The sequence below is a fragment of the Ylistrum balloti genome, unplaced genomic scaffold, assembly GCF_031769215.1.
Source record: "Ylistrum balloti isolate Yb309-2 unplaced genomic scaffold, AGI_CSIRO_Ybal_v1 Utg370072, whole genome shotgun sequence".
NCBI lineage: Eukaryota > Metazoa > Mollusca > Bivalvia > Pectinida > Pectinidae > Ylistrum > Ylistrum balloti.
This window is the reverse complement of record NW_026782113.1, coordinates 567,266-595,160: the sequence shown is the minus strand read 5'-3', so window position 1 is coordinate 595,160 and position 27,895 is coordinate 567,266. Positions and strand designations below refer to the sequence as shown.

The following is a 27,895-nucleotide window of genomic DNA, read 5'->3' as shown; positions in this document are numbered from 1 at the left end:
GTCACAACACTTCACTAGGTGTATAGCATAACCCTCGAAACGTCTGATCATTCCAAACTACATTAGAGCAAAACATGTAGTTTGATGTCTGTATTGCGGTTTGGAACCTGATGACGGCGTGTATTTATCACCAGTTACCCAAGGACACTGACAACAACATCACGGACAGGAAGAGAGCACCTCACAAGGTCATGTTATACTGACCATGTGCTGACCACATTGGCAGACAACCATGTCTTAGAGAAGGAGCAGGTGGAGGCAATCAGAGAACAAGGGAGGTAATTTACATCTCTAATTAAAACTGCACTACACTTACATACATGCGCGAACCTAGAATAGATTCAGAGTCAATGATACATGTTTGCGTTTCTCGTGATCGTTTCGACGTAAAAAAAAGTCTCAATTTCCATGACAAATGCAGCACTGCAATGCATCCCCCATGGTTTTTTTTTTTTGCCCTTTTCTTTCTCTGCGAGGATGTTACAACAAAAATGTAATCACGATAAAAAAATAATAAATGTTTCCAGTTCGCTTTTTTCAAATTCAACATTTATTTAAGAATGACTTTTACAAAAGTATATATATATTGATTTATATTGATGATTGTTATACAAATAAATATAACTCCTTCTGTCCTGTTACTAACTGAGTGGCTGCAGACCACGTTTTAATTTTTAAATGGTACTACTTAGTATTCTGCACTGAATGGACAAGATATACGGTTTTCAGTACAATGTGAGTAGATGAGGTTTCATGTTACCAGGTGCAAATTGAAAAAATTCGGTATGATGGACACACCAGTCGTGAACACCGTCCCCATATAAAATGAATATAAACAAACAAGTTAATAAATCAGGATTAAGCAATGTCAAAACACTAACAACGAAAACACACGTGAAATTCGTCAAAATAACAATTGAGTGGTGAGAACACTTGCGCAAACCTTCTATCATGTCTCTGTCCGTCCATCCGTCTGCCTGTCTGTCTACATTGTATAAATCTTATATCCGTAACACACGTCGTTTGTGAAAATCAATTTATGGTTATTATTCATTGGAAATTTCACGTTTTAGAAGTATATTATTTTTTCAGTTTGACCGAGGCCAACAAAGGTCAATTGAAGTGCGAGAGAACCCCTAAAGGCGGCGTCAAATACATTATACCTTTTTTGATCTTTAGGGGTTGTCCGAATATGTGACGTACAATCATCAATTCGTGTGATTAATAGAGACACTATTCAAGCGACCAGGGGTGAAGTAGATATTAATTTAGGAATCTACAGGTATCGCGAGTACGTTAAAGCTAGTGTACACTTCTAATTACTTGTGAGAAAAGTCTCTCGAGTAACTGTGTTTTGCCAGTTACTGTCCGTCGTGTTGTTTTTTTTGTGATTTACATGACGTGTATCATTTCTGTTGTAATACAGACACGTGCTTGTCATATGTGATGTATAGACCGTAGTAATGTTAGCAAATTATAGCCGCCCAGACACGAGTGTGTTTGTTTATATTTGTTTTATAGCATCCATACATAGTGCACGTGTGTGGGTGTGTACGTCTGTTAATAGTACGGGATACTCAGTGAGTTCTGGTTACAGTACTCCAAATATCAACTAAATTACAGTGCTCCCAAAAATCAACTAAATTACAGTGCTCCCAAAAATTAACTAAATTACAGTACTCCCAAAAAATCAACTAAATTTCAGTGCTCCCAAAAATTAACTAAATTTCAGTGCTCCCAAAAAATCAACTAAATTAAAGTACTCCCAAAAATTAACTAAATTAAAGTACTCCCAAAAATTAACTAAATTACTCCCAAAAATCAACTAAATTACAGTACTCCCAAAAATTAACTTAATTATAGTACTCCCAAAAATTTACTAAATTACAGTGCTCCCAAAAAATCAACTAAATTTCAGTGCTCCCAAAAATTAACTAAATTTCAGTGCTCCCAAAAAATCAACTAAATTAAAGTACTCCCAAAAATTAACTAAATTAAAGTACTCCCAAAAATTAACTTAATTATAGTACTCCCAAAAATTTACTAAATTACAGTACTCCCAAAAATTAACTTAATTATAGTACTCCCAAAAATTTACTAAAGTAAAGCTAGATCCAGCGAGTTCAAATAGACAAAGTAGGGGAAATGATATCTCGTTTTCCATATTAAGTAGCTATACTACTATGTCGCGATCAGATAATAATATTTATGATTAATATGATGACGGAAATGATTATATTATATCGAATGATATAACGAATGTAATAATCACATTAAAATATATTATGTAATGTTGAAAATTAATATTATACCGATAAAATAATTGAAATGTAGGTCTATAGGTAAATTCGAATCATTACACGATCAAGCATGTAACATAGTGATACAATAATATAACGATGACACATGTATATAACGATTATAACATGTAATATAACGATGACATCATGTATATAACGATTATATCATGTAATATAACGATGACATCATGTATATAACGATTATAACATGTAATATAACGATGACACATGTATATAACGATTATAACATGTAATATAACGACGATACATGTATATAACGATTATATCATGTAATATAACGATGACACATGTATATAACGATTATAACATGTAATATAACGATGACACATGTATATAACGATTATAACATGTAATATAACGATGACACATGTATATAACGATGACACATGTATATAACGATTATAACATGTAATATAACGATGACACATGTATATAACGATTATATCATGTAATATAACGATGACACGATTATAACATGTATATAACGTATATAACGATTATAACATGTAATATAACGATGACATCATGTATATAACGATTATAACATGTAATATAACGATGACATCATGTATATAACGATTATAACATGTAATATAACGATGACACATGTATATAACGATTATAACATGTAATATAACGATGACATCATGTATATAACGATTATAACATGTAATATAACGATGACACGTGTATATAACGATTATAACATGTAATATAACGATGACACGTGTATATAACGATTATAACATGTAATATAACGATGACATCATGTATATAACGATTATAACATGTAATATAACGATGACACGTGTATATAACGATTATAACATGTAATATAACGATGACACATGTATATAACGATTATAACATGTAATATAACGATGACATCATGTATATAACGATTATAACATGTAATATAACGATGACATCATGTATATAACGATTATAACATGTAATATACATCATGTATATAACGATTATAACATGTAATATAACGATGACACATGTATATAACGATTATAACATGTAATATAACGATGACATCATGTATATAACGATTATAACATGTAATATAACGATACACGATATAACGATTATAACATGTATATAACGATTATATAACGATTATAACATGTAATATAACGATGACACGTGTATATAACGATTATAACATGTAATATAACGATGACATCATGTATATAACGATTATAACATGTAATATAACGATGACATCATGTATATAACGATTATAACATGTAATATAACGATGACACATGTATATAACGATTATAACATGTAATATAACGATGACATCATGTATATAACGATTATAACATGTATATAACGATATATAACGATATGTAATATAACGATGTAATATAACGATTATAACATGTAATATAACGCTGTCACGTGTTTTTAACGATTTTATCATGGTTTTTTACGTTTACCTCATGTATATAACGATTATAACATGTAATATAACGATGACATCATGTATATAACGATGTATATATATTATAACATGTAATATAACGATGACATCATGTATATAACGATTATAACATTTAATATAACGATGACATCATGTATATAACGATTATAACATGTAATATAACGATGACACATGTATATAACGATTATAACATGTAATATAACGATGACACATGTATATAACGATTATAACATGTAATATAACGATGACACATGTATATAACGATTATAACATGTAATATAACGATGACACATGTATATAACGATTATAACATGTAATATAACGATGACATCATGTATATAACGATTATAACAGGTAATATAACGATGACACATGTATATAACGATTATAACATGTAATATAACGATGACACATGTATATAACGATTATAACAGGTAATATAACGATGACACATGTATATAACGATTATAACAGGTAATATAACGATGACACATGTATATAACGATTATAACAGGTAATATAACGATGACACATGTATATAACGATTATAACATGTAATATAACGATTATAACATGTAATATAACGATGACACATGTATATAACGATTATAACATGTAATATAACGATGACACACGTATATAACGATTATAACATGTAATATAACGATGACACGTGTATATAACGATTATATAATATAACGATGTATATATATAACGATATATAACATGTATATAACGATATAACATGTAATATAACGATATATAACGATTATAACATGTAATATAACGATGACACATGTATATAACGATTATAACATGTAATATAACGATGACACACGTATATAACGATTATAACATGTAATATAACGATGACACATATAACGTATATAACGATTATATAACGATAATATAACGATGACATCATGTATATAACGATTATAACATGTAATATAACGACGATGACATAACGATGACACATGTATATAACGATTATAACATGTAATATAACGATATAACGATTATAACACGATGACACATATATAACGATTATAACATGTAATATAACGACGATACATGTATATAACGATTATAACATGTAATATAACGATGACACATGTATATAACGATTATATCATGTAATATAACGATGACACATGTATATAACGATTATAACATGTAATATAACGATGACACATGTATATAACGATTATAACATGTAATATAACGATGACACACGTATATAACGATGACACGTGTATATAACGATTATATCATGTAATATAACGATGACACATGTATATAACGATGACACATGTATATAACGATTATAACATGTAATATAACGATGACACGTGTATATAACGATTATAACATGTAATATAACGATTGTATATAACGATTATAACATGTAATATAACGATGACACATGTATATAACGATTATAACATGTAATATAACGTATGAACATTATAACATGTATATAACGATGACACGATGTATATAACGATTATAACATGTAATATAACGATGACACATGTATATAACGATTATATAACGATGTAATATAACGATGACACATGTATATAACGATTATAACATGTAATATAACGATGACACGATTATGTATATAACGATTATAACATGTAATATAACGATGACACATGTATATAACGATTATAACATGTAATATAACGATGACACATGTATATAACGATTATAACATGTAATATAACGATGACACATGTATATAACGATTATAACATGTATATATAACGATGTAATATAACGACATGTATATAACGATTATAACATGTAATATAACGATGACACGTGTATATAACGATTATAACATGTAATATAACGATGACACATGTATATAACATAACGCTTATATAATACAATGATGATATCATATGATATGATAAAGAATATCAATTTATATAACATTTTCTATATCGTATGTGAAGGTGTTCTGTAGTTCGAGGTACCAGACGCTACATGTATGTTAGTTAAATTGAAAATTGTTCATAATATTGTAAGGTTGAACATTGTTCATAATGTACTAGGGTTGAACATTGTTCATAACGGACTTGGGTTGAACTTTCTTCATAATGTTGTAGGGTTGAACATTGTTCATAATGTACTAGGGTTGAACATTCTTCATAATGTACTAAGGTTGAACATTCTTCATAAAGACTAGGGTTGAACATTCTTCATAACGTACTAGGGTTGAACATTGTTCATAACGTACTAGGGTTGAACATTGTTCATAACGTACTAGGGTTGAACATTCTTCATAACGTACTAGGGTTGAACATTCTACATAACGTGCTAGGGTTGAACATTCTTCATAATATTGTAGGGTTGAACATTCTTCACAATGTACTAAGGCACTAACAACTTTTAGACAGAACTCCTGACAATGTTTACAATGGGGAAGACGTGTAGATGTCACAAAAAGTTAGAAAGTTTATGAAAACGTTTAGATGTCTTCCCTATTTCCTACATTGTTTTCACTGTACCTTTGTTATAGGCTTAGATTACAACCGGAAATACCTCATACAGTCGCTACTGCCGTCTCCTTCAGTGTTCACTGGTCATTTGTCGCATAGAGATAGCGGTGTGGTCATCATAACATCACACACATTTTTTTTAAACTTGTTGTGACATATAAAACATTTATTGAGGAAAAAATATGCAAATAAATAGATCAACTCGAATATTTTATAAGGTCACATTAATCACTTTCAAAACATACATTTTTGTGACGTGTGTAGTAAAATTTTTACTAAAACATTTATTATCTAGCATAACACTTTTTTTCCCCTCTTTGGACGTGTTCGTAACGCCCTCACTAACGAGGACGCTAGGTCGTATTTGTCATATTTATGATAAATTGTTGGGACTTTGCCAGCTGAACCCACCTTGTACGTTTTGCCACAATATTTGTAAATAAGAGGTCACATCAAATGTGAAAAAAGATATGTACGAAACTCATACATTGTGATGTTCACGTCTCATTGAGGTCGGGATGTCAAATCACTCACGGACTTTATCATACACACATTTGGCAAGTGGTCAGTATAAGGTACAAAGTGGGTTTACCTCATGCGCATAGTAGATTTAATTTAACAACGCGGAGGATATTTCAAGGATTACGATTTACGGAAAAATCCATTTACAGGATTTGAAAAGTAACACAAAGCCGTTGCCTCCTCGAAGACTCCTCCAGTGATTAAAAACAATAATGAGAAACAGGTGTAAAGATACAGAAAGATGAATTAAACCATTTTGAATTTGTATATATCTAATTTAATAACAAAAAGACACTTGAAAAACCAAATTTATGATATTTAAAGTTTGAAACATTTAGATAGTTTTCAAACGTATTATCAGAAAAAAATTAGAAAAACAAGATAGTACTTATTGTAGTGAGCGTCGGACCACGCCAAGCGGATATTCACCCGGGCGTTGGCCTATAACTTCGACGCTCACTGCCCTTGGCGGTTCGTTTTTCTCAAGAGCTTGAGAAACGGGCCGGCCTGTGCTGACGTGGCCGCGTCCTAGAACAAGACACTTTACCCTAATTGCACTGGATGGCACGCGACGGGCCTCTCGTATGTTGTTCAGTGAGGTAGCCACCAGGTAAAACGCCACAACATGACACTGGCTGTTCACGGACGTGACATAAAATACGAAAAAAAAAAAAACAAACAACAGATAATGCTGGTTGGTCCCTTCGCTCAATACAAGATAATTATCTATATCTATATCTAAATCTATAAAACATGCATAGTAGGTTTTAGAGAAAACTGAAAAAAAGTCGTAATTAAATTGTTCTAAAACAGAATTAGATATACAGAGGAGGAAATTACGATTAAATTGATGACATCACTTAAACGCGGACAAAAAATGATGTTCCTTATTACAGTTATGACAAAGATTAACAATCTGCTTACCATTGAAACACATCGTAATAATTGATGTTTTAAAAAGTGTACTCTACGGACAAGGCTAAGTGGTTACAAAGTGTCGGATGATATCGTCACCGAACTCGAACAGAGGAATAATACCAATGTCAAATTAACCATTAGCAAATGATAATGACGGCTACTTAAGTGACCTCCATGCACGGTCGATGGTTATCTTTGCTCCACTAACCCTTACATTGATGGGAAAAGGCCATACAGAGTGTATTTTGGCGAGGGTGAAGAAATATAAAATGGCCAGCCTCTGGCGCGCGACATTTGTCTTTTTGTCTTTCTGTTTCAATTTATCCTGCAACATTCATTGAAAATCAGACCATCAAAACTTCAACAGTTTTGTAGTTCAATCTTACGTTGAAAATTGCCTGATCACGTACGTCAAAATATTTGCTCTGCGCAGAAGTATAGCCCTAAACTTCAATGGATGTGACAACGATTTTTATAATTTTCTTTAATAAACTTGTTCATTACAATATGTGAGATAGCTTATTTTAACACTTATTTATATTGTTGAACGTAATTTTAAAGTAAATTCAGAAAGAAATGATGTCGAATTAACGCACGCGCTGACATAAAGCTGTTTTCCGTCACTGCCGTATACAGCAAAAATATATGTGTCAAGATAAAATTGTTTATTGCAATATTTCAAGAGTAAAATTATAAATGACACACTCTCTCACGAATTATTTGTTGTTGTGGGTCTCAAGTCGCCTAAGTACAGCAGCACGATTAAAAAAAACTCAATAATCTGACCAATACATCATTTATTATTTCAATGTTCTATAAGTAAAGTATTTATACCGAGTTCAGCGATATAATCATCCTTATGATGTTGTTCCCAGGAGAAGATTTTTTTCAGCAGGAATTCAAACTGAGAGAAATATCGGAACTAGCGAATAAGATCCATGTTCTTCTCGTTAACGTATATATGAAATCGTGTACATGTTTGTATCACATATCTGATAGCCGTTATCTTTTATAATATAAATCACTTCCGTTTTCAAAACATATTTAACATTTTTACATATCAATTAGTTATCACAATAGTTTGGCATTGGTCTAGTAAAACACTACGGTTATACAGTTTACATGACAAACATAATATAATACATAGAAGATCCTGAATTTTATGACTAACAACAAGAAGGTTACAAAAGGTTTATGTATCGTATACGTTGGGTCGTGCAAACTCATAAAAATGATCGAATATATTTGACAATATATTCTTTAAGTTTGGTACTAAGATCTTTCAAAAGAGTGCAGGCTAGTCAACGGAAATAAGATGTGTCCCTCTCTTGACTTTGTTTTGTCCTTCAATTTCCCGGAAAGACACTAAGAGTATGGACAACAGACTTTTCGACACCAGCCGCTTACTTACTTCGACTTCTCCTACAACAAACCAACTCTGACAGCTTCTACCAAACTGTATGATTTCAGTTTATCTCTGCTTCCCCAGCCTACGGTGTTAAATGTCACAATGGATTCAATATTTAATCGCACGTTTCGAATAATAAGATATTCGTGCAAGACATCGACAACGGACAACACCAAGTTTAGAGCTTAAAGTCACGTCTACTATGCTTCTAAGAGTATGCACTTCAAACATTACCCGTACCATGTTAGTTTCGGGGAATAGTAAGGACTCTTTCACCTCAATAAATAACCCTATAAGCCTGTGAAGTGACATCAATTGTCTTCCAAGGTAATGTTAATTATGTTTTTGTAAAGAAATCATCATTTCGCTGTAATGTGATGTCGTCTTTGATACTAAAACCGTCATTTCTTTGCTCGTTATATACAAAGGAATGAAAACATAACTGTCATGGAACATAATAAAAAAAGATATATATTGTTATTATACAGTTAAATTCCAGACTATGGGTCAAGTGCAACTTTCATACTTCTTTCAAACATGATGATATGATAACCATAAATGTCATCTTTGATTTCTTAGAAAACAGAAAGCTTTGTAAGTACGAGGTAGATAGTTCGTTTTGGTGATAACAAATTAGAATCTAATGGCGCTATCTTGTCGTTATTTTCAGTGCCATATTAACACAATGTAAAACTTGAATTTTCATTTGAAGCCAATACAATTCCTATCTCTAGTTTTCAACATAGATGACACTACAGATTAAAACACAGATAAAGCACGATAAAACACGAGAAACTACAGGTTAAAACACGAGAAACTACAGGTTAAAACACGAGTAAGAAACACAGGTAACCACAAGTAAAAACACGAGTAAGAAACACAGGTAACCACAAGTAAAAACACGAGTAAGAAACACAGGTACCCACAGGTAAAAACACGAGTAAGAAACACTGGTAACCACAGGTAAAAAAAACGAGTAGGAAACACAGGTAACCACAGGTAAAACACTGTTAAAACACAGGTAATCAGGTAATCACAGCTAAAGAACACAAGAAACAACAGATAAAAATACAGGTAAAATCACAGGTAAAACATAGGTTATTAGGTTATCATAGGTAAAAAAACAAGTAAAACACAGATAATACACAGGTAAAACGCACCTAAAAACCACAGGTAACTTCAGGGAAAAAGCACAGGTAATCAGGTAATCACAGATAAATACACAGGTAATCAGGTAATCACAGGTAAAAACACAGGTAAAACACACCTAAAAACACAGGTAACTACAGGGAAAAAAGACAGGTAATCAGGTAAACACTGATAATACACAGGTAAAACACACCTAAAAACACAGGTAACTGTAGGGAAAAAACACAGGTAATCAGGTAATCACAGGTAAAAACACAGGTAAAACACACCTAAAAAACACAGGTAACTACAGGTTAAAAAGCATAGGTTACCAAAGGTAAAACACAGGTCATCACAGGTTAACACATCTGAAATAAACTAGAATCCTTCTTACAACACTCCTCTGTTGAAACAACCACGAGGGCGTACGTCGTCTGGCTTACTTCAGTTTAACGTCAACGTCAGGTTAACACTGACAGACAAATTTCTGTAGTTTCGATAGTCTGAATTTTCAATTAATGCTGCAGGATAAATATAATAGGCTCGCCACTTTTGTCTTTTTTCACTCTGGCCAAAATACAGCTTATATTTTAAGGCACTAACCACGTATTCTTCATAAATCATATCTACTATGGAGTTAATAAACATAATATATACACCCCCCCCCCCTCCAAAAAAAAAAAAAAAAAATAATAATAATAATAATAATAATTTAATAATTAGACAATCACTACATATTTTATAAATCCTGACCATTGTCCAGAACATCAACAACAATAATTTATCATTATAATTAATTTCATGAATAATTCTATACAGTGTTATTTGGGTTACTTACATCTTTCAGCACAGGTGGGAAACAAAAATTGACAAATAGATTACTTTAGGATCATACTGGCCTCTATACCAGACATAGGTAAAGAAACAAGCACGTGCAGTTCATTTGATACATTTACGAGGTTAATATAATGCTAACATCCTGACACGCATATGTAGAGATCTCCGTGTAGGATTGATGACACTTGATCGTAACAACGCGTACCAGTAGTCATGACGTAGGATGCAAAACTCATTTATTTTGATATATTAAGGGACTTTGGACGAGATTTAAAGTGAAACATCTGGAGTATAATATATGGATAAACATTATGATTTTATTACTTTTTTTTTCTTTGTAGGTAAATTTATAATTATCACATATATATATGTATCTAATACTGAAACAGTCGGCTTTTTAAGTCACTATTTTCTCAATAAAAAAACTTAACCCCGATCATTGGTTTGTACAAATGGTTAGGGTGTTAAGGAAATTGTGTGTGTTTTCCTTCACGAACTTAATATACAAATTAAGAGATATTTAGATGTCGATCAGTAGAAACGTTCCATTCACTTTCCAAAGAGGAAGGGACCGCACTGGCCTCAAGTGAAGATCTGAAGCCTGTGATTTGATGTTCCTTCCTCGTGGCGCTTTAAATTTCGCGCGAAACTGAAGACTGTACAGGGCAAGATATTCTGCTCTTATTACTTTGTATGTTATGATCCTCCCGTATGTTGTTCAATGAATTATCAAGTTACAACCAAGATGTCTTACCCCTAATTACCTTAGCTGTTCGCGTGATGATAAAACCATGAAGCAAATAAATCCAAAAGATATGGCACCTTTCAACACCTGATTACCTGCTTCAGTTAACAACATTCAGAAGATTAAGATAAACTATTACCGACGACCGTTTTATTTCGTTTATCCGTGATTTGCCGATGATTAGGAGATATCAGTTTCAGTGTGCAGTTTTGGGTGTATACTGTGTGCCTGTTTCATTTCTTATTTGATCGATCAATATTTACATGACAGGTGTCGGCGATGAAGCAGAAAATGCTTTCCCTATAGTACGCATGGTCTTTTTAAAAGCCTTCGTGTTAGTCTTTTATTCATTTTTTGCCCTCGGTTCATCATTTTTGAGTTTGAATAACGACTTAAACAGCCTGCTGATATTTTCTTGTGACTTTCGAAAATGTTTCATTTACCAATGTGCGTACCTAAGTTATAAAACATGTATATAGTAAAGATACTGTTTCATACCCAGTTTTCCTTAGTGTTCGCCCCCTTGATACTTTTACAAAAGACACACAAATGAAAAAAAGTTTCAATACAAATTTAGACTTCATTTAAACCGTATCATACAGCTGTTTCATCCTTTTAGGAGTTGTCAGTGTGCTTATGGTCTAAATTTGGAAGCATAGGAGGCGACTTCGGTATATTCAAAGTGATCGATAGATGGCGAGGTGCACTGGGATTTGATAGATTTGGTAATTTTCATATAACTGATGATTTTAGAACAGCGTCATATACAATATGTATATTCTGAACCGTGCCAACACAGGAATAAATAAAAAAAGCTTGACAAGCAGGTTACGGCCAAACCCCGGGGACACCTGTCGTATGTTTAGTTGATAGAATCGAATCAGATAAACAACGAAAACGCCTTCAAATAGTCATCATGTCCGTTTATAAGACTTGGTCAGTAACTCACATCCTCACCCGAACGGTGTGAAATATTCTAAAACGTGTCTTTTTCGTATGGGGAAGAGTGCTGATGAATGAAATAAAAGAATGGGGATTAGTCTGTGTATTTGTTCACGTCATTCGACGTTTTAAGGCTCGAACGTACACAGGTGGCATGTTAGTTAATCAAATATGTCACGATGACTTGCATGATATGTAACAAACAGAGAATAATTAGCCGAATTCGTGCTGAAGAGACACGCGCTTTGTTCCATAACAGTAATGTGTTTATGAAACATATTTCAATGCCAGTCAGTTATCAGGTCACTAAAGTCCAAAACACCCGTAAAGGATTGACGTTTCATCACCTGATCACTAGTAAAGTACCTCTGAACGGGCCTATCATTGCTGTTTTGAAAGAAAGTTCTAATTTGATGTACTTGTGCTGAGTTACATTTCCTATTTTTGATGGCCCTTGATGACTTTAATGACAAACGACGAAGACAAAAATACAAGAAGAAAACATATAAATGTTTACATCTGTCATTTGTTTAATCTGGGTTTAATTTATTTGGCAAAAAGGTATCATGATATTAATTAATGTATTTAGAAACCAAGTAAAACAATAACATAAGTGATAAAGAATACAAATATACATATTCATACTACATGGTTAAGTTGGTCGGAATAATGACCATATTGTGACCATGAGTTAAGTTATTTATGAGCTACGATTCGTCGTGATTTAGTGATAATGAAGATTTTAGTTGCTGGACATAATGACACTTGACGCTTTAACCTTATATAAATCATTTACAGTCTCGCCAGAGTGGACATGTTGATATTGGTCAGCTGTCCACTGAGTCGTAACATCTGGTGTACTATAAATCAAGTTCTTACAAGATAAAATTCTTAAGATAATTCATATATACATAGAGAATGTTTTAGCAATAGTGAAGAGAGACAAACAAAGCAAGCCTTTTACGGGGTCTATGTGTCCTCAGCTAAAATGCAGTTTATACCTTAAGACTCTGACAATGGATTCTATTGATCCCGAAACATTGAGAGACAAATGAGGATATCGAAACATTAAGTTTGTTATCCTTATCAGATGTAGACGTTACGCTGAACTGGTCCATATGACGTACTCCAAATAATTGTTCTGCGGAAACATTTCAATGTTTATAATAGAATTTTCATGAATTTTCGAAATGACGTTTGTTCATTGGAATATTTCACATTTTAGATGTAATATTAAAATAAACCAGGAAGTCGCTCCAGCTTTTTAATGCACGTGCTAAGCGGTATTTGGTCATTGTCGGAGACAGTGCAAATTGTATGTGTAAGGTGTGTTTCGACTAAAGCAGCTGTTAAAAATACGTCCAAGCATATCAGAGAACGTGAAATCATGTTCAAATGTACATTGTACTGAACACTTTTGTAATCTACAATAAAAACATTTGAACTCAAGCTAGGGCAAACTATCAACTAAAACATCGACGACACCGCCATGTAGACCAATCCAAGTAAGTAATGTCAAGTTCCAGAAATAAGAACAAGGTAAACAACAGTAGAACCACAAGGAACTCTAACCTTATCTTCGTCAACATACATAATGTACATCTCTCGGAACCGTGTTATAAAGTTGTTGGTCACCATCCGACATCTTGCATAGAAATAGAAATATTGGAAAAAAGACATTAAATATCGAGTTTACTGCGAAGTAAAGACACCATAGTATGGGGATTCACGTTGCTCGCCACCAGAAAAAAAGGGAAACATTTTGTGTCCATAGGAGTGATGTAAGTTTATAAGTTGTAAGATCTTATCAAACTCCACGAAGTCATCATCAACCAGAAACTCAGCTATATTTAGGTTTTCGTCCTCCATATATTTCTTTTTTTTTTTTATTTGGCGGATATTTCACGAAATCAACTTCAGTTTAATAAAACACTGTTTTTATGAATTTTTGTGGAGTTTAGGAATCCAACATACACGAGGGTGGTCCTTATCACTAATAGATTGTAATACTGAACCTAAGTTAGCTCGAAGCTTCTTTGGAAAGGTTATATTTTGGTTGGTAGGATTTTCTTCGTTAGCAAACAAGCTTAGTTCTTTCTGTATACTGTAAATGTAATTAGGATCTACATCGAGATCAAGGAACACAGGCTTGTGTTCTGCTTTCGTTTTGTAGAAGGGTAGACCAAATGGAGTTTACTCACTCCGATAGTGAATCTAACGCAGCATGCTCTCATTCACCAAAGCTCTTATATGGTTTTCCATAGAATCCCTAAATAAAAACGTATCTTAAAATTCCCATTCCTGTTAACGATCTAGTTTTACAGTATTTTGGGCTAGTCATGAAAACCTCTCGTGTATGATCGTTGTAATGGGTTCGGAATGACATGTAGAAAAGGAAGGTATTTCTGTACTTTTCTACATCTGCCGCTTATCTCGATCATTTCTTACCATGAGACAGAATTTGAAAGCTTTTATAATAAGCGCGATGATTTCAGTTTGAACGTGCTTGTTCGTTAGTTTGCCTGTTGGTTCCGTTGTTTTATACTTTGAGAACGTGACATTACTTACTCGGATTGACCAAGTTTTATATGGCAGGTGTCGTCGATGGAACAGAAGACGTTTTTCTCTTTCGGAACATCTGGATTTATTCTCCAGGTACTTTTCCAGGAGTTTCCGAGTTATCTTTTTTTAATATTTTCTCCTAGTTTTATCAAAATATTTTTCTGAAAATTAAACTGAAAGCAAGTTAACATATTGTGTAATGTCTTCGTCTGGTTTGTAAATAATAATGCTTTATATTTCAAAATAACATGCACTTCATTTTGAACTTCAAACTTAAGCTACGTATTGTTTTCGCCCTACCGACGTTAGGAAGAAATAGACGAAGAATTCAGCTATACAGTATACGCCCATCACAGAAAAGTTACGTGTGGAACAGGTTTTGGGATAGGGATTCTTCAGTGATATAACGAATTTTAATTGTTGTAATTTAGTGTGCGATGTAGAAACGCCAAAATTTGGCCGAAATCATACTAATTGTAATAAAGCATAAGGGTATTTTTTTATCTTTTAGTTACATGATGATAAAAAAATAAGCAAGACGAGTAAAGTAATAATGGATGTCAGTTTCTAACAGTGACCTCAGCCTCAAGCTAAAGTAATAGTTTTGCAATTGTGTAATACGTTAACAATACATCCACAAGCTCATTACTCGAAAGGTTGATTAAATATGTATCTAAGCGTTAAGAATTCTCAGTGAATAAAATAAGGGCTTCACATCGAGTGTGGCATGTTTTTGTAAAGATAACAGATTAGTAATTTTGGCCAGAGTGACACGCTCAAGGTTTTTGTGTAAACAGCAGCTGGTATTTGTGACAGGACGTTTAAGCCAAAGGATGTAACATCGGCCATTTACCTTGGCCTTAAATAATTTTTTCTTTCAATCTATATGCTAAGCGTGCATTATGAGTAATATTTAGATGAAATCCTCATTTGTAGGTGCAGAGGTGTTGCTACCTAAGTCTTATGATTTCGATTTCAGGTCAAATAGGCGGATGTCGTCACTGAAAAAAGACGATGCTTATCCTTCCGAAACACATGTTCTTCTATTTCTTGTACGTTTTCCAGTTTTCCTCTAAATAATTCATTTGGTTTTTTTTACTCAAAAAGAGATTTGTAAGTGAATGTGATTGTGTATTATTTGACCACGTAAAAATAATTGGGATTTTTTTTTTATTCAATATCGAAGTCTAATTTTGCGGTTAAATAAGGATTCTTTTAAATATTAGATTTGGACAAACAATTACGGAACTTGCTAATGTTTAACGTTTAATGTTTTATAGTTGAAGGGAAATGTAATTACTATCACAAGTGATGATTGCTACAATATATGTAAAAAATGATGAAAATGCTAACATTTACCATTGTATGACGATGTAACATTAACAAAGTATTACCAGCTCATAGAATGCCAACAGAGTAGCAATATATTGCAAGTAATGTAAGCAAATTGAAGTTGTCTTCCATAAGATGAAATCTGGAAAGAACATGTATATGAATAGAACTCTGTGTTTTATGAGTCATTTCTAGATCTATGCCCATGAATGCCATCAAATATGTATTTCCTTTAATATCTCAACTCTTTTACTCTAAATGAATATAATGTTCATTGGTGACAAGTAAAGTAAAATATTTCCTATCATCAGTATATATTACTGAACATTATCTGTTATAAGTACTAGGAAATTAGCCGTGTAAATCTTTATTTTGTTCATAATTTATCATAGTTTTGTAGTAGTTGAGGCGTTTGGATTATGGTTATGTTGACATATTGACATTTTCTTTTCACTTTTTGTCTACACCATATACAATCTTCGAGGGAACGAGAAAAAAAAACTTCCTTGCAATAAAATATGACGCTCTATACAAAATGTAATGTGAAACTTAAGACCACCTGCTCCTCCATGTCCTATATGTCTGTATATAAGACATTGGTTATCATAAATCCGATGCTCTACAGTACAATAACCTAAACAGAGATCTAGAACCAATAGGCCATTGTCAGTCATAATATGCCATCTCTGTAGACAGGCGGAAATGTGACGGTTATGACATCTTTATATAAAACTGCTACATACCAAATGTTCGCAATCAAGAAAATGTCATATATTTATTTATGATAGTAGGTGACCCGATATAGAGTGGTTTGTTTAGATTCCAAAGTATTTACCGGTCAAGGTCATGCAATGTAGGTAATATATCCTTCTGTATACACAGGTCGGAATAGGCCTGTCTCAAAGGCAAATTACATTACAAATATTTTTTTCATAAATACGATAACTGAAATTATACACTTATGTTGACCTAATGTGCTCATTTGTCACTCGTTAATTAATTTCATTTCAAATCGACACTCATATGACCTCCTCTATATTTGCAGATTGAGCCCACACAAGTGAATAACGCTTTTTAATACAAACTTAGAGAACATTATTCCAAACAACGAGTTAAAATGACCATACCGCGTTTTCGTCCCTCTAGGACTCGTCATCTGCATGGCATATTTTGAATTTCTGATAATTACATTATTAATTTTTTGCACTCCGTGCAGCAGATAGCATTACAGCCTTCCTCAATCATCAGTTTGTTATGAAAATCCTAGTACCTAGTAATATGTATTCATTGGCGAATCAATATTTATAGCATGTAACCATCAGTGCAACACCAACCCTCAACAAACTAACACAAAAAAGAAATCTGTTTATACTGTACCGTTAAAAATATTCGAAGAAATGTTATATTCTGGCTATCTTCGGGGTTATTCAACATAGAGCGAAATCAAATACCACGTCTATATTTCAACACTATACACATGCTGTGCTGCTGTGATGAATGGGTATCCAATAAATGCATACATGCATAAAATGTTTTTCAAACAATGGAATATAGTCTCGTCGTAACTTTTAAAATATTTTTTGTTGTTATGCAAAAAACTTCTTTTCAGCGAAAGTGCAACGACACATTTTATAGTTTTATAGATTACCATTAGCTTTTGGTCAACCCTTCGGTTAGCAAGAAATGTAAGTAGATCTATTGTTCTAATCCACAATCATAAGATTCCCTAAGCCTTTTTGGCATAGATAAAGTTTGACGCTATCTTTAACAAGTATACTTTGAATAAAATAGAAAGAGAATTTGTACTAAAAACAAATAAATGTTCCAATATTTGCAGCGATGATGTTTATGTAAAAAAGAACTGGTCATTTATAGTTTATTTTTTTCTGACACACCATAAAAATATAGTAAATGGTGACCTACCTGATCTGCCTACATGTGATAGATTGTTCGATTTACCAAAGGGACAGTAACTACTACTCTATGTCATGTTCATCATTCACAGAGTGAGGTGCTACAAGAAAATTAAGCCTGAAACACTTTACACGGTATACCAGTGAAGTCTGTTTGATCGTATTTGGTTGACTGTTCGGTCGGTCATCTCTAAGTGTTATAACATATGTTATGCTGTCATTACAGTATAGATAAAGTAACATGGCACTATGTGACTCTTACAGCTGTAGGCAATTGTAAAAAAAAAAAGAAAAAAATATCATACAAGCTGTAACGGTTGCGTTCTGTTTTAAACATGCATGACACTACTCAGAAAAGACCAAGTTAAAGACGCTTCTTCTTTACATTGTCTTAATTTTCTGGCAATTTCCAAGACTTTTGAAGAAACCAATTTCATTTTAGATACCAAACTAGTTTCTTCGACATTTGCGTTCATCGCTATTCAAATTATAATTCTCTTATATTAGAAGTTTTGTTGAAAGGAATTCTATTATCTTATTGCACGATCAACTATTGGTTAAGTACTATCTTCCAGTTAATGTCGTTTTTATATAAGACCATGTCGATCGTATTAATATATATTAATCAGAATGTAAGGACACGACGCATTCTTTTACATCGGCTATTACTTCCTACAACAAAACCATCAGAGATATTATTCCATCTCGCTGTATGAAAATCGTGATAAGTTTGATGTTTCTTTGACGAATTAAAAGTAATGACCCTTCTCCCTTCTTAGAGAGACGCAGGGTGATCAAGACTATTGGAAGGTTGTCATAAATATCATTTGCTCCTGGAATAACTGTTATAATAACACATTTGCCACCTCAAGGTTCAGACAAAACCACCAGTCATGAAAACAAGAATCGTTAAAGAAATATCATCACACAACAAAAATTTTAATTAAATCATCGCGTTTAGCCTAATGATAACTAGTTGTAATGGAGATAAAGATCTGTTGTTTCGGAGTCTGATGTTTCCATAATTTAAAGGTCTGGAGAGTATATCCATAAGATATGTTCAATACCTTTTGTAATATCAATATATGTAAAAGTGCAGGAATTTTATTCTAATTTTAGTAAGCACTTTAATAAATTAAAGAAAGGGATACGGGCAGGTGAGTTCCCATATTTATGCGAAAATTTTGTTGGAAGATCTTGCAATAAAACGTGACGAAGATATTGTCGATCGAATATTTTTATGCCTCATCCTCAGTATATAACTGTGTATTTGTACACGCGTTTGCTTCTTTTGGAAAAATATCCTCAGTATATAAAACGTAATGACAGACAACCCCCCCCACCTCCCCCCCCCCCCCCCCCCCCCCCCCCCCCCCCCGATTTTTCTCGTGTCATCTGCAATTTTCAAATTCCAGACGCCAAACCATGTTAATTTTTAATGTAACACGCCATCTCTGTTACAATATAGTACATTCCTCTGATGATAATTCACTCACATAGCCGTTATTTGGCAGAACTATTTATGAATTTCAATATTTCTGCCTCTAGTAAATCCTATCACCGAGCTTTGGAACAGCTACAGATAGAGGATGTTAAGCGATCAAAGACTTAAGAGCATCAAATGTACTTTAACACACTTAAACATTGTTTGTAAAATACATCATGCATAAGATGGTACAAAAGACACACCTTTTCATAGTTAAGAGTTAGATACACTTGAACCAAACAATGAATTAAACTGCATCATACAGCTGTTTCGTCCTTAGAATCGTTTCAGGATATATGTTAATCATGGAAATGGATGTAACAAATGATAAGGGAATGTAATGTTTCCCAGTGAGATCTTCACTATGGAGAATTAATAAAAATAAAGAATAAAAGATGTATATATAACCCTGATAGGTCGTGTCCCTTTCATCCGCTTTAAAGTGTATGACTGCAACGCGGACCACATAAGGTTAGTGAAATTAATTACTTGTGTCGATGGGTGAATACACTATAGAATCATGATCAGGCATTATCTTTATTGTTCTATATTTAGTATAGACACTAGTGGTCTTTTTTAAAAGTCTAGTTAGTAGCCACCAGGAGAGACTTTTACCGTACTTTTTTATTATTGTGTTTGTGAAAATTATGACAGTCTTTTTGAGTGATTTATTGTCGATATTACAGCATACAATACTGAAAACTATGATTTAATTTGACTAATTATCGGTTCATTTTTCTAAATTATGAATTCATTTTTTTCAAATTCTTGTATTCATTTTACTACCTTTACCTTGATCATGGTATCCTCTTGTTTGATAAGAATTCTGACATTTTCATTTTTTTTCCTTTTGTGTAATTGTGACTACACTGTTTCTTACTTTGATAACGTAACATCATCTTGATTGGGGTCAGATGTAACTACGTAATATTTTCTTCTCGTTTCATCGAAATCAAGTTTAATTTGCTTTCTTGTTTACAGTTTATATTTATGGTACTATGTATAAGTGCAGATAATCGATGTAAAAGATAGTTTTAATACCAAATCATAACGCTGACATTTTCTCTAAAATCATCATAACCTTTCATAAATTGCATCTACCGCTATGTTTAAAGTTGACTTTAGAACAAATAACTTCCTTCGACTTTGAAAAGAAATATAGAAAAAGATGAGTTCTTTATTCTTTCAACTGCCTATATAGAACTTTTTGATGTATGATCCAATTAGCCATGCAAATATTGAAGGTCAGGGTCAACTTTTCTTTATATATCAAATTAGTCATCATAAATGACGTTTCAAATTCTTTCATATGAACATTCCGTCCGAAAATGATGACAAGAGAGGTGATACGCCGGTCATTTCCTTTGTAGCTGATGTAAATTTACGGACACTTGAATGCGCGGCTTGTATATTAACAACCATTTACACTATAAAATACCGTTGTTGTTAGAGCAAGAAATGTCACGTCACATTGACAAATTGCATTTTTCCAGCTACCCCAAAAAAGGAGTGCATATTCTTGAAATGCAAGGAATTCAGAATACCTTTAAATTTTGTTGTACATTGGCAATATTCCAAGTACGGCAAATTTCTCACGGGATTCAGTGGTTTGCGGTGGAGTGTGTTTCCATAGTTATAAAAACAATCACGAGAAAATCGTGTGTTACACACAATCGGCTATTGTCACCATGATTAAGTTTCCTAACGACAAACAAACAAGGTCATCTCGAAATTGACCTAAGCTGTAAGGCCACAGGTGAAGAGCTGGCCAGCAATATGTCACACCGATGGTATATGCAAATGAGTCCCTTTTGTTCCTACTGATAGGTATATAAGCGACTCGCCACACGCCAGCTGAATCTTTCCCCAGCATCTGATAACTGATCGCTCAATACGAGATTTCGTGGACAACTTCTTCAAACTTTTCAAGTTTTCTTCTCTGTAAGTATTTCCGTGTTGTCCGCCATCATTGTTGTGTAATTATGTTAATACTTTGTATCTTTTGAATTCATTCATCTGACGATTGCCTCATATTTTATTTTGAGCATGTAAAAATCTTTTTACCATGGAAACAGTAATAGCTTGGATTATGATGACATGTTGGTAATTTCTTGTTCTTTTTATACAAACGTCATATTTAATACTTAATTCACGGATTCAAGGGTCGTGTTTATATTTCAATTTACCTAAATGTTAAATTTAACGATTTCAAAATATCGATTAAAAAAATCAGAGAAGCTTAAATATTTTTTTAAACTTTTTTTATCTAAATGAATCACATCTATAACATATTTTTCTTATCTGCATATCTCTTGTATGGAGAAAATCTCATCATACTTGTGACACCTCCGATGAACTACTAAACGAACTCCATAAGTTCTATCATTAGTTAGTTTTAACGGATATTCTTTGCCAATTAACATGTCCAATTGCTTTGCAAATGAAGCTACTCGAATCTTAATGTCTAATATGGAATGCAGTTTAAAATTAAAATTTTGGTTATTCTCCATCTAAATTTTTTAAAAAATCTATTTAAAGTTCTATTATGTGCACAATCTTTAGGTCATTGTCATCGAAATATGTCAATGGCGCAAAAAAATAAAATAAACAAATAACATGAAATCTATGTCATTAGTTATGGTAATTTGACTTAAGTTTTGGACTTAGTCTTACCAATGATAACGTTAAAAGTCTATACCATAAGTGATACTAATGTATACCGCTAGATATTACAGATTTATGTTTTGGGTCTATTCTCGCCAATAACAACAAGTAATATCTATACCAAGGCCTTCTGCAAAGAAAATTATGCAAATTGTGTTTTTACCGTTTGTTATTTGTCTTTCATGAATGATGTTTTTCCCACTATTTTGTTACTCTATGCCCCAAAATAAACTTTAATGGCCATTCATGTGGTATTTGTATCCTTAAGTTTCCCCGGGGAATTCTATTGGAGAATGTTTGATATTGTTAAAACGTAATATGAAAGACAGAATCGTGAATAGCACATTTCAATTTTCATTTTCAAAACTTAAAAACAATTTTTAACACATGCCTAGTTATCAATGAGATTCTTGTAACTTTTCCTTTTGTCATTTTGTTTCAGTTCAGAAAAGATGTCGGCACTGAAGGTTTTGATTGTGGTGTTCTTGGCTTTCTCGTTCCTTGCGGTAACTATGGCACAGTCAGACAACCTCGGTAAGTGTGTCTCCATCAAAATATTTCGTATGGCTGAATATAAGTTTCTTGGTGCGATAACGCATGTCTAATTACACCCCCTCCTCCCATCCACACACACATCTCGGATCCTAACCCTAAGTTGAACATATCTGGTAATCTATCAACAACTGTGACGTATTTCTAAGACGTTCTACAAGACAATTTTGTCACACGCATTAGGTACAAAATGTTTGTACCTTTATGTTAAAATGACTTTGATAAAAAAAATTAGTTTGTCTGTGACTTTCATCACCTACTTTTCTAAATTACAAAACATATGCTTTGCCTTACTTTATGTTGACACTTTCAAAAAGAGCTCATGGTAAGAAACAGTTACCAACTGTATTAAAACGGCGTTAAACCGATTTTGTTACTGATTTTTTAAAACTATTGCATATACATGTATATATCAAGTGTATCTCCTTATGAATAATGATAGGTGGTTTTCGCTGAAATATGCACATAAAAAGTTGATTAATAATTAAAGAAAGAAATCTGATCTGTTGATCGACAGTTTGGATATGTAAATTTTTGCGTCATATACTATAACTCGTGCACACAAACACTGTCGTCTTTAAACAAAAATGGCTACCTGCCTGAATCGGTCACTACAATGTTTGCGATAAATATTTAATTCGTAATCCTGAATTGCCTTAGAGGTACCATAAATAACATTTGCTGCTAAAAAACAGGATTTTATTGACTGTGTCACTACTGTTGCTTTGAATATGAGACTGGCATAGAAACGTTCCCGGAAGCACCAAAAACACGTACAGTCATTAATAGAATTTTCCCCGTAATACCCATTTAAGTGTAGTTAATAAAACCATTGACCATTGGGTTCGTTCCCGATACGTCACTCGTAATTTAGATAGAATTATCAAGCAAATGTGCAGCACCATTACAAATATTATAATCCGTCATTATAATTCCTCAAAGCATCTTCGAATATATGACACTTGACACAAACCAGTTCTCATAGAATATTATGCCAATGAAAATAATCACGCTGATTTTAGCCGATTGTTTCTGGGGTTTGTTCGTGGTTACATCACATTAAATCTTTTGTTGCCAAACCATTAAAGATAGTGAATATGGACGATTTTTCAAAATTCTAACTATAACGATTACACAGAGTGTATACGTAGCAACAACAACAGAGCTGGTATAATTATGAATTGACTCGATAATCATAACACAAAACGACAAAACAAATAATTCTCATCATAATTTCTCATAATAAATCGATATTACAGGTGTTTGCTACAGGTATAAATATCAACGTAGTCACCAGTGTATGAAGCTTACTTAACCTTGCGAAACGTAAATTCACTGAACTGTGACAGATCATGCTGTTGTTGTTGTCCTTGATGTGAAATTTTCCTTACTTGATCACTATTTGAGTCAATGACCAGTGCGATGTTTCATACTGTGGTTGGCAAATATGGTTTACGTTATGTGTGACATCTCATTCCAATAATTTGACCATATAAGTGTCCAATTTGCCAGAGAGTATTCACCATCGTGTGTTGATATAACAATACTGTAGTAAACATCCCATAAATCCGCAATTAAACACAGGTTACTACAGCACATATAAGAAAGAGGCGTAGGGATATAAGATAGATTATTAATGTAAATCCCATATTTTTAAGCATTACTATTGCATAGCATTATCAAATCTAGCAGAGAGCAGAGATCTTATAAGGAAAATTTAAGATGTTCATTTTGCACCAGGCTATGGAAACAAAAAGAAGGGGCCGACAAAACAATTTACGCTAATCTGAAGTATTCATTAAAAAAAAAAAAAAAATAGAAGTTAGGACCAAAGGTTGTGAAGAGCGTCGTTTTAATGAAATAAATATTAATCAGCTTAATGGAATGCTAATTACTGTTATAAGATTGATAACTCACGCTGCCAACCTTGTGAAAGTAAACAACATGTAGGGCTAACTTTGTTCAAGCTTTTTCTGTTTACTGCATAAATTGTACAAATGTAGTCACCTGGAGGCCTTTATGTATATAGACACTCTACATGACTGGATTCACACTATAGGCGAGATCAACATCCCCGTCATTCAAACTCTTCTAGACACAGTAAGAAAACATTGTTTTCAAACCTTCAATCCAAAGAGGTTCATGCCGAGAAGACTTGGGTTGAGATATCGCGGCAAACGAGATTTTAACATTTCAATACTGGAATAAATAGATTAATATCTAAGAACCCCATCATCTTCTTTTTGAAATGAAAAAGCACACTGTTGACTTGTATTTATGAGTACATGTATACCATTTCGGTAAGGTAACGCCATGAACACTTGTCCAGGTGGAAAACCAATCAAATGAAACCCAATGGTTATTTTTATTCTACCTTAATCCAAAGTCTTTTCCTCTCGTACCAATATATTTAATAGAACCATTCTAACAATGTACTAGGGACGTTCGTGTCCAGTGCTGTGTGTCATTGTTTACAAAACGTACCTGTAGGTGAATACCTCGGACACAGGACGCCAGTGGTATTGAGTGATGACGCATCAGTTGCCATAAACCTGTCACTTTAAGTAGTTTGGAACAAAAACGTTAGGCACCTGATTTCACCGTCCATCATGATGTTTACACTTATTGGTCAACATTTGACTCATCAAGGGGGATGATAACAATAGATATATATATACTCATTGTTCATTCAACATGGAAACGTAGCCATAAACAACACAATGTTGTGTAAACATGTATACTTAATTACTACATATAAAAAAAAATTAGTCTTACGATTTCTTCTCAAAGCAATCACGTGTCAATTTGTCAATAGTTACGCTTAATTTTTTCATGTTAACTAGTATTGGAATTAATTTTAGTTTACCAAAAAAATCTTCTTTCGCTGTCTGAGATATTGATTTGAAATTGGTAAACATGAATGCTTAAATGAAGGAGGTAAATAAATAAATAAATAGATAAATTACTAAATAAATAAAAAAAAATCTCACGACTTCATTTATGACGTTTGTACTATTTTTCCATTGGTATTGTATTATATTTACTACTTGATAAACGTATATATCTGAAACACACGTGCATTTACTTGTAATGCGAGACGAGTAGGGTTGACATGTTGATGGAATTAGCATTCTACAGAAATTAATGTAAATGTGATTCTCTAGATAAGATGTTAAGAATACAGGAAAGCCATACTGTATTAAAAACTGATAAAAGATATCAACATAATCCAAATATACACTCAATATAATTAGGGCAAAATTTGAACAAAAGAAAGATTACCACGGAAACTCTTGAAAAAAGGAGAATAAGACCAGGTGTTCTGGAAGAGTAAGCGTCTTCTGCTTACATTCATAACTATATATCCCGTCCATAGGTGACGCCGATGCGAAGACAGTAAACGACGTAAAAATACGGTTTGATGACAAATATATAAAACAGTCATTGTCTTTCTCGAATCACTTACCAAACTGTAATACATTATCAACAACAACGATCTTATTTAAATGAGTCGAAAACGTCGATGAAACAGAATGCCTGGCGTATCTCCTTGTTTTTTTCTCGTTTTTTGTGTGTTAATTTTTTTTCCCCAGAACTTTACTCCTCTGAATTGCTGGTTTTCTTTAGATACCGATGTCATTTTCTTGACAGTGTTTCTTAAAGCAACACTTTCGTTTGATCAAAAAGTCATAGCAAGAGAGTAATGTATGGAATGTTAAAACTGTGTATGTTTCTGTCATTTCAGCTGCCTGGTATTTTTTGATGCAAGGCAACCGGGCCCGAGGGTCACTCGGACAAGGTAGACGTGCATTTCCGACTCTGATGCAATTGTTAATGCTGGATAACATGGATTATCTTTCGTGAAATCATGGACAAGATTTTAATCCACTTGTGACAATGATTTCGGCGAGGCTTATAAACTTTCCAAGACAAAGGCACAAACATGTAGTTCATTTTCATCAACTTTCTCATTCATCAGTCTTGTACATTTAAGTCGACCACTATCCTATCGATTTCATCCTAGACTGGTGATACCAGTACGACTTCTTTAACACGAAAACGATATCGAGATATCCATGGATCTGTAAAAATAAAAGTCAATTTGATTGTCTTAACTGGACAATATGAGAGCGTTCTATGTGTTTTATCAATCCATATTATAAAACAATATTTCTCGATCTTTTTAAGAAATTTGATAAAACATGGAAAAGTTTACTGAATCAGTAGATACATCAATATATAGCTTTGGTATAGACTCGATACTATCTTGCTGTAGTATTTATATCATTTCCCTAGTTTAATCATAATTCGTCCCTCGGCATTCCTCAATCATACACCAAGCAGGTTGGGTAGTACTTCCTTGTTATTCTACAGAACGCCTCTTCGGACGAAATTCACCGAACACATCGGCGTTGTGGATTATTTGGCTCTGTGATGTACGACATCAGTAAGAAATTTACTGAAATAAGGTTGACCTACCAATAAAATTTAGCAATGCTCACATGTAAGTGTTCTCGCCAAAGGATATACATTTCGGTAACGACTGTAAAATAGTGCTAATATGATTTTAAATTGTTATCAATTTAAATTCAAAGA

At 33.0% G+C, this 27,895-nt stretch overlaps 1 long non-coding RNA gene across 1 annotated transcript; it reads left to right on the top strand.

Moving 5' to 3' along the window:
* The first annotated feature begins 122 nt into the window (after positions 1–122).
* On the top strand, positions 123–27,895 carry LOC132549654 (uncharacterized). The gene is made up of 4 exons (XR_009554187.1): positions 123–278; positions 21,911–22,024; positions 23,190–23,281; positions 27,045–27,895. It is a non-coding gene; the product is annotated as an uncharacterized LOC132549654 (long non-coding RNA).